The sequence below is a fragment of the Gracilinanus agilis genome, chromosome 4 (assembly GCF_016433145.1).
Source record: "Gracilinanus agilis isolate LMUSP501 chromosome 4, AgileGrace, whole genome shotgun sequence".
Lineage (NCBI taxonomy): Eukaryota > Metazoa > Chordata > Mammalia > Didelphimorphia > Didelphidae > Gracilinanus > Gracilinanus agilis.
The window spans coordinates 415186675-415196140 of record NC_058133.1 but is presented as its reverse complement, the minus strand read 5'-3'; the positions used below and the strand labels follow the sequence as shown (position 1 = coordinate 415196140).

Below are 9466 nucleotides of genomic sequence, written 5' to 3'. Positions count from 1 at the left end.
GCAGCTCTTAGCTTGAGAATAGAGGTAGTAGCCATTCTAAATAGAACTTTATGACTCTTAAGACTATCCATTATGTCTTATTTATGATGTTAAGATGATTAAGATTTTTTGGCCCTAATCTGAATAATAATAATTAATAATAATAATAATAATAAAGGACTTTACAAATATCATCTCATTTTTTCCTCATAATGACCTTGGGAGGGAGGTGCTTTTATTACTTCCACATTAGAAATGAGGAAACTGAGGCAAAGAGAGGTATAAGTGACTTGACCATAGTCAAACAGCTCATAAGTATCTGAGGATAGATTTGAACTTCAGTTTTCCTGACTCCAAATTCAGTTCTCTATCCATTATATCAGGTAGTTACTTGTTAATATAGGGAGTTGTTCATGAGAAAACTATCAATGCAAATATAGCAATTATGAAACATAGTTTAAAGAGTTGCCTGGATCACTAAGAAGTTAAGTGACTTTCTCAGCATGCATCAGAAGTTGGATTTGAACTAAAGTCATTCTGACTTTGTGGTTAGATTTCTAGCCACTACATTACCTCTTAATGTAAACAGGAATGGCATACATGGATGCAAGGTCTCAGATTCAAACCAAGAATTGCTATCTTAATTCAAAGTGTTACTAATTTGGTTATAATGTATCCTGGAAGTTTGTGAAAATAAATCCAAATAGTAGCCATCAGTGGTGTCTTCCTTTGCTTTCCCTAAGCTTGCAGACATAGAAATCTATAGCAATTGAGAATGAGTATGCAAAGAGGCACGTGAAAGAAAGTAATACTTGCTTCAATATAAAATGTGTAAAAACAGACTTGAATATATAAATTTGTTATATACAAGTTGGCTCGGGACCATCTTTAGATTCTATACATTTCACTATGGCACCTTCTTTGCTGGGTTATAGAAAGAGGATGGCAAGGATCTCGAGTCAGGTCAGGCAATTTAGTGAAAGAAATACTGCTTCTTTCATTTAATGTGGTCTTTTAGTTGGCAAAACAGGAAACTCCTCATCTGGAAATAGAGAAACTAACAACTCTCTTCTCATCATTCAACCACAGTAAAGAAATAATGACCAATGAATCTTTCTATATTGTTTTCCCATTCCGACCAGCCCTTAACCCTGGGAAATTATCCTTTGAAATCCCTGTCAAGTAAAAGTGTTGGCATATCCACTTTTATAAGCAAAGCAGTTTCCAAAATCTAGGAAGAAGAAAAGTTGAACTTCTCAGATAACTATGACTTGTTTAAGGAGTTTTACTTTACCAAAAACAAGTAGAAAGTCATTGATTAAATTTCCTAGTAAGCCAGTTGTGCTGAAGAAAAAGGTTTTTAGATTACTAGTTGTATAACAAATATGTTGTAAAGTAAGTTCAGACTATGTTCATATTTTCTGAAACTACATCAAATCTAGAAGTAACTAATTCAAGATTTATTAAGTAACTACTGTGTATAGCGCTTCTGGTGAAATACAGAATACAGAATCTGAGATGTGGAAAGGGCTTCAGAGGCCATTTAGTCCAACCCAAACCTGACCAAGAACCCCTTCTATAACATCCCTTACAAGTGATCATCAATCTCTGTTTAAAAACATCTAGAAGGGAGGTGCCTGGGCTGGAGTGGCAACAGAGATGGCAGCAGGAGGGTAAGAGCCATGGACAAAGATTAATCCGAGATGCTGGGCTCAGACAAAAACAAGGAACCCAGCACTGAGGAGAAGTTCAAGGAGATCAATGAAGCCTATGAGGTATTTAGTGACCAGTGCAAGAGGGACATCTTCAAACGCTATGGGAGAAGGGACTAAAGGATAATGGCCACCATAATGATGGCAAAACTGGTCCTAATTGGTGCCTTCTTCAGCTAAACTTTCTATGTGGTTCCTCATACTCTGTTTGCTGAATTCTTTGGTGGCCATGATCCTTTTGACACCTCTTTTGATCAACAAAATGGGGAAGAAGTCATGGATATTGATGACCCATTTTCTGGATTTCCAATGGGAATGAGTGGCTTTACCAATATGAACTTTGGCCAACCTCATCTCATCCAAAAACACAGCTGCCAAAAACAGGATCCTCCAGTTACCCATGACCTTCAGGTCTCATTTGAGGAGATCTGTAGTGGTTGTACCAAAAAGATGAAGATCTCTCACAAGCAGCTTAACACTAATGGGAAGGGTATCTGCACTGAGGACAAGAGCCTGACCATAGAAGTGAAAAGAGGGTGGAAAGAGGGGACCAATATTACCTTCCCAAAAGAGGGGGACAAAACATAACCAATGCTCCAGCTGATATCTCTGTTTTAAAGAACAAACCATGCAATATATTTAAGAGAGATGGGTCTGTTGTGATTTACCTAGCAAGGATGACTCTCCATGTAGCCCTCTGTGGGTGTACAGTGAATGTCCCAACACTGGATGGCAAGACCATACCCATAGTGTTCAAGGATGTCATCAGGCATGGAATGAGGTGAAGAGTTCTTGGAGAAGACCTACCTCTCCCCAAAACAGCAGAGAAACATGAGGACCTCACAGTTTGAAGTGAATTTCCCTGACAGAATTCCCCAATCTAAGAACTATCCTGGAATAGATCCTGCCTGTATAGCAACCTCTGCTCCCAAAGTACTAAACCGAGAACATTTCCAAAGCTCAAGGTTTTCTGGACCATCTCCAACAGTTGTGGGCCCCCAGGGTGTGAGGGACCATAAAGTGTTTTCATATTGCTGAGTGTTTCCTGATAATATATTACAGTCTTTTGAAGTCTTACATTAGGCTTCAGTGGTTTTGCAAACAATAGGTTCATTCCGAAGGATCTGTCCCTCTTTAAATGGTACCAGTATAACTGGCCTATTCTACCTGTTCCCAGGAACAATCCAAGTTTTCTGTCACCTCCAATTCAGATCCTAGATTGTATCAGCTTTCCCCTACAATATATACACCCTCCTTTGGATGGAAAGCATTAGACCCACAACTGGACTCTGCTGTTCTTAAGCAGTTTGGGTTCTTACTGTTTGTTATTTGATGTCTTCCTGGAGTATAGTCCTGGTTGCAAGACCATTTCTGCCTCTTATTGCTGTTTGTTACTCTTACATGTATTTTATTCCAATTTTATCTTCACATATCTTGTTTTTTATTCCAAAAATAATAACCTCCTTTCTTGCTATCCCAGAATGAAATATTATAATTTATCTTCAGAATTGCCTTATTGGTGTCTAAAAATTTATATAAAGGGAGGAAATGAGAGGTTTGACTCAAGCAACCAATGGGGCAATCTAAAAGTGTTTCTCTATAGTCAGAGTCATTCATAGACTGGGGTCCATTATTGTATTTTCCATCTTCTTGACCACCTTCTGGGATGTACAGATCTACTATTAACCCTATGAATCCCTTAACCCTAACCCAATCTGAACAAATGGATTCTGGTCTCTCTCAAAGGAAATCAATCCTTTTGAATTTAGTGCAGCCCTAGTTATAATCCCTTTTGATAAAAGGGTCTTTGCTTCTGATACATGAGCACCATGGAACTTCAGTAAATAATTTTTGTATAAATCTGTATAAATTTGGTATGCACTTAAAAAATGTGTCTAGAGGGCAGTTGGGAGGGAGAAGAGCCTTAATATATCCTGAGGCAACTCATCCCACCTTTAAGCAACTCTCATTTTATTTTATTATTTTTTTAAACCCTTAACTTCTGTGTATTGGCTCCTAGGTGGAAGAGTGGTAAGGGTGGGCAATGGGGGTCAAGTGACTTGCCCAGGGTCACACAGCTGGGAAGTGGCTGAGGCCAAATTTGAACCTAGGACCTCCTGTCTCTAGGCCTGACTCTCAATCCACTGAGCTACCCAGCTGCACCCCCTAAACAACTCTCATTTTAAAGTGTTTCTTTGCATCAACCATAAATTTGCCTCTTTCCACTTTTACCCCATCTGTTTGGCCTTAAGATGTCTTGAGAAGCAATTCCTCAAAAACCTCAAAATTGTGTTTCTTTCAGGACAACTTGGTATATATTGGACTAGTCCATCTACTTTTTCTGTCTTTTTTTTTCTTCAATGCTATTTTGAGTTTCTTAAGTGGTTCATGCAAGATTTTTATACTGGAATCCAAATGAATTGCCTCTCCTACGGGGAGAAGAGTTGGCTGCAAAAATCTTACTGATCTTTTTCATTATTTGTCTGTTCGTCTTGTCAGTTTCCTGCTTAAATGCTTTTAAGATGGCTTTATTATTTGGTTCTCCCAGGAAAGATATGATAAGTTGGAGATCATTCAAAGAAGGGCAATCAAGATAATAAAGGGTGTTGAATTCATACCATAAGATTACTTGAAGAAACTAGTGACTTTTAGTTTATAGTAAAGGAAGTTCGGCAGCTAGTTAGCACAGTAAATTGAGTGACAGGACTAGAGCCAGAGGAAGACATTTTCCTGAATTCAGATCTGTCCTCAGGAACTTGCCAGCTGTGTGATCTTGGGCAAATCACTTAACTTTATTTGCCTCAGTTTCTTCACCTATAAAATGAGGTAGAAACGGAAATGGTGACCCACTGCAGTATTGCTGCCAAGAAAATCCCAAATGAGGTCACAAAGAGTGACTATAAACTATAGATATGACTGTAAAACGATTGAACAACAACAAAGAATGTTCAGGGGGTGTAGGTTAGCTGTCTTCATGTATTTAATTAGATTTTTTTTTCATTTTTAACCCCAGAAGGCAAAACCAGACTCAATGCATAGAAATTACAAAGTATATTTCTCTCTGTTCTTGGGAACTAGCAGTTTTCTCTTTATTAAAGGATTTTTAGCTAAGGTCAAATGAACAGTTTCTAGATATGTTATAGTGCAGATTTTTTTTCAGACCTAAGTAAATGGCCATTGAGGTCCCTTTCAACCTGGAAATTCTTTGATTCTGTGACAAGTTTTCTTTGCACTTGTTTTTTCTCTTCACCACCTGTTACTTTATTATCAGGTTATGATGCTCATAATCTTTTTTCTTCTTCATACAATTTTATAAAGATGTATTTTCTAAATAGATGTTGCTCTTGGAAACCCTACCTCAGCTTAGCAAGAACTGCCATATGATGGTAGAGACAGTTTCTAAGATGGTTTAGTCTCCTTTTGGCAAGTAATTACCTCTAATAAACTTCTACATAAAATCATTTTGCAATTAGTGTCAGTGCCTCTTCCTGCACTTTCTAGAAACATCAATAGCTTATTTAAAAGCTCAGGTTTGAATTTTAAAAATTTAATGATGTATCTTGATTTTATTTTTTTTATTCCTTCTTCAGGTTATATATATTTTTTTAATCTGTGCTCTAACAAATTGGTGGCCTGGCTATAGACATATACATCAGTAATGTGTTGTTTTCTATATATAAAAATGATATCAATTTAATTTTTGTGATATTCTTTGGATTCCCTTATCACCCCACCCCAGACTACTGCCTCAAGAAACAATTCATGACCTTATAGACATTCTTTATCTTTTCATATTGTGTCATGGACCCCTTTGGCAGTCTGGTAAAGACTAGGAACACTTTCTCCTAATATTTTTAAACTCATTAAATGAAATAAATAGGATTACAATGAAGACCAGTTAGATTGAAATACAATAATCAAAAAAATTTAAACAAGTTCATGAGCCTCAGGTTAATAATCCTTGGGCGAGGCTTTTGGTAAGTCTACAATACAAGTCTTTGACCTGTCTCACTACTTACTCCTGAACCAATTTTAAAAAATAACAAAAAACCTTTACCTTCCATATTAGACACAGTATTAGTTCCAAGGCAAAAGAGAGTTAAGGGCTAGGCAATAGAGGTTAGGTGACTTTCCCAGGGTCACATAGCCAGGAAGTATCTAAGGTCATATTTGAACCCAGGACCTTCTGTCTCTAAGTCCTTGCTCTCAGTCCACTCAGCCACCTATTTCCTCACTCCTGCACCAATTTTTAAGCACATTTTTGGATTGTCTTTAATCATACTCCTAGTTGCATTGAAGTCAGGGAATATCAAGATGCCCTGCAGCCTCTGAATCTCTCTGCCCTTCCCCTCATATTGTGAGAAGTAGTGGGATTTTAGAAAAGAAAAAAATGATAATTAAAACTTTAGAATGGAAATAATACTGATCATACAGAGAGATGTATTGCTTAGTTAAGGTAGATCAAAGCCAAGGTGTATGGCAGAAGTAGACTTCTCTTTGTCAGGGATTGGGATCACTTACCTTGCTCTTCGAGTTTGAGCTAGTTCGGGTGATATATATATATATACATCATTAAGTCTTTATCTGAGATAGAGGGAAGAATTAGATATGGTAGCATCTTTCTCCTGTATCCTGGCCCCATCCATGCTAAAAGCAGTCCCCAAAACTTTACCTGATAATAATTGGGCTTCTGACCCTCTGGACTTCATTGCCATGCCCCTATTCTAGTCCTTTAATTCATCCCGAGCCCTTGTCAGTTTCCTTTTAGATGCTGTTTTTCCCATTACAATGTAAGCTTCTTGAGGTCAGGGACTACCTTTGTTTTTGCATGTATATTTATCCTCAGTGCACAGTGACTGGCATGTAAGGAACTTGATTGCCTTGATGACTCAAACTGAAATGACTGAATTAAACATCATTTTGAACTATTCAGATTGTCACTGCTCCTTTGCCCACTTAAAAGAGTGAATTGTGCATTTCTTAAAACTATTGAATTTAAAACAGTTTCTATGTTTCGTAGGGGAATTCCAGGGTCTGAGAGAATAGGGTATGTGCTTGGTAGTTTTTATGCTTTATTTTATGATAGCATAATGTTTATTTGTTGATTGATTCTATGCCAAGAATAAAAGCAACTGATCATATATTCCTTTTTAAATATGTTTTTCTGTTTCTTTGGGAAATCAACCCCATTGTGCCAATGTCTCATTACTAAGGTTCACTTAAATGTCAAGGAGGATACAAGATCTAAAAGTAGGGAAGAACTCAAAGATCTCCTAATTTGGGAGATCCACAACAATCTACATTCTCTGAGATAATCAGAGGAATAATGAGGATTTAGAAGGTCAGTGACTCTCTGAGAACCATAGAAAATTCAACATTTATCAACTGGTGGGGTAAATGATCATACTTGCTAGGTAGGAGATCATGGGAATAAACAGGTTCTAATCCTTGTTGAATAGGATCATAACAGTGGTTAACAACACCACCTACTGGTCTATAAAATATATCTCGATTTCTTTTGGAAGGACTTAATAAATTCCTCATAGAATTTCTCTATCTCTTCCTCCTCTACAACAGACTTTGACATAAACTGCAATTTTCATGTCTTCTTTCTTCCTTCTAATATCCTTATTAAAACACTGTAATTTAGTATAGCCAAATACTCTATGAAATTATATTTCTTATTACATTTGGATATACAATAAACCCATCTCTGCCAATCCTTTTATCACTCTCAAGAACTTATGAGCCATCCTTTCATTAACTGCAACTCTCTTACAATTTCTTATTTTATTTACAGAAATATTGATATGACAGTCTTTTCCTAGTAGTAGGTCCATTTGTTATCATTAGGCAACTAGGTGGAGCAGTGGATAGACAGTAGAACTTGGGGTCAAGAAGAAATCACTTCAAATCCCATTTTAGACACTTACTAGCTGTATAATCTTGGGCAAGTCACTTAACCACTCTATACTTCAATTTCCTCATTTGTAAAATAGGCATAATAATAGTACTTACCTTGTACAGTTGTTGAGGTGATCAGATGAGATAATATTTTTAAATTACTTAGCAAAATGCCTGGCATATAATAAGTGCTAGCTATGATTAGAATATTGGTAGCTAAGTTAATGTTTATAAATGGTCTTGAAAGTTGATTCTCAGCACTTCCAGCCTCCTTTTCTACCATGCTATAACTGTCATAGCAAAAGCAGAATAATAATAATTATACAAGACAAAGAACAATTTCATATTTTCTGTAGTTTTGTAGTTTTATGGATTACCGTGACTATAGAATTCATACTGAAGTGGTCCATCTACTGTTTGTTTTTTTCCTTTTTTTTTTTAAATTTTTTTTAATCTTTACCTTCTGTCTTAGAGTCAATACTGTATTGGCTAGGCAATACTGTAAGGGCTAGGCAATGGGAGTCAAGTGACTTGCCCACGGTCACACAGCTAACAGGTATCTGAGGCCAGATTTGAACCTAGGACCTCCCATCTAACTCTCAATCCACTGAGCTACCCAGCTGCCCCCTTGTCCATCTACTGTTGATGAGGCTTTCTGGATTTAGCCAGATGGAACCTCAGAAAGCAGGCATAATCTATTGATTGGATCATTTATGAATTTTTCCATAGTAACACCTTCCAAAGAGCTTGAGCCCCACAGACATAACCTTCAAGAATCCCAGAGTTAACTCCATATTATAATGATTGATCAACTCATTCATTGCTTTCAATATTTCAATCAGTTCCGAATCTAGCAAATATACTATTATCATTTAGATGCTTAATATAATTTTTTTTAATTGTTGTCCTCCAACACCAAGGAACTTATGAGAAAGAATGCTATCCACATCCAGAGAAAGAACTGTGGGAGTAGAAACACAGAAGAAATACATACGATTGATCATGTGGTTTTATGCGGATAGGATTGGGGTTTTTTAAAAGATCACTCTATTGCGAATATGAATAATATGGAAATAGGTTTTGAACAATGATACATGTATAACCCTGTGGAATTTCTTGTCATTTCTGGGAGGGAGGAAGGAAGAAGAGTAGGGAAAATCATGAATTGTGTAACCATGGAAAAATATTCTAAAATAAATTAATTAAAATTTTAATTAAAAATTACAAAATTAAAAATTAATTAATAAAAATTAAATTGTTGTCCTCTGCAATTATCACCAGTTTCCACTCTTTTTGAGTGGAATTCCTAATACCATTCTTAAAGAACTATGCTATCCATTTAAAATAATTCTGTCACTTGTCCTGTTTCTATCATATAAATATTTGTGTATGCATACACATATAAACATGTGTATCTATATACATATATATGCATATGTTTATAAAATCTAAACTGATTAATAAGTTCCTTAAGCATTCAAACTGATCTCTTTTGTCAAGTCCTTTTTTTCCTTCATCTGAGTTCTTTTTGTTGCTTGATTTTAATAATTTCATTCTTTAGAGTTTCTCATCCCTCTTAAACTGCTTCCCTCTTTAAAATATTAGAACATTGGTTCCTATCTATACCTTCTTCAAACCCTCTGAAGTATACTCACACAAACAACATTCTGGTTTCTGGTTTAATACTTGACTACTTCTCAAATAGACTATTCCTATACTGATTGATCTCCTTCCTTAAGATTCTCCCCACTAATCCATCCTCCCTTCATTTTTCACACTAATTTTCTTAAAGCACAGAGTTCACCATATCAGCCCTTACACACAGACACACACAGACACAGACACAGAAACAAACACGTACACACACATAT

General features: G+C 36.3%; 1 pseudogene; it reads left to right on the top strand.

Moving 5' to 3' along the window:
• The first annotated feature begins 1682 nt into the window (after positions 1-1682).
• Positions 1683-2607, top strand: LOC123246644 (annotated as a pseudogene).
• The last annotated feature ends 6859 nt before the right edge of the window (positions 2608-9466 follow it).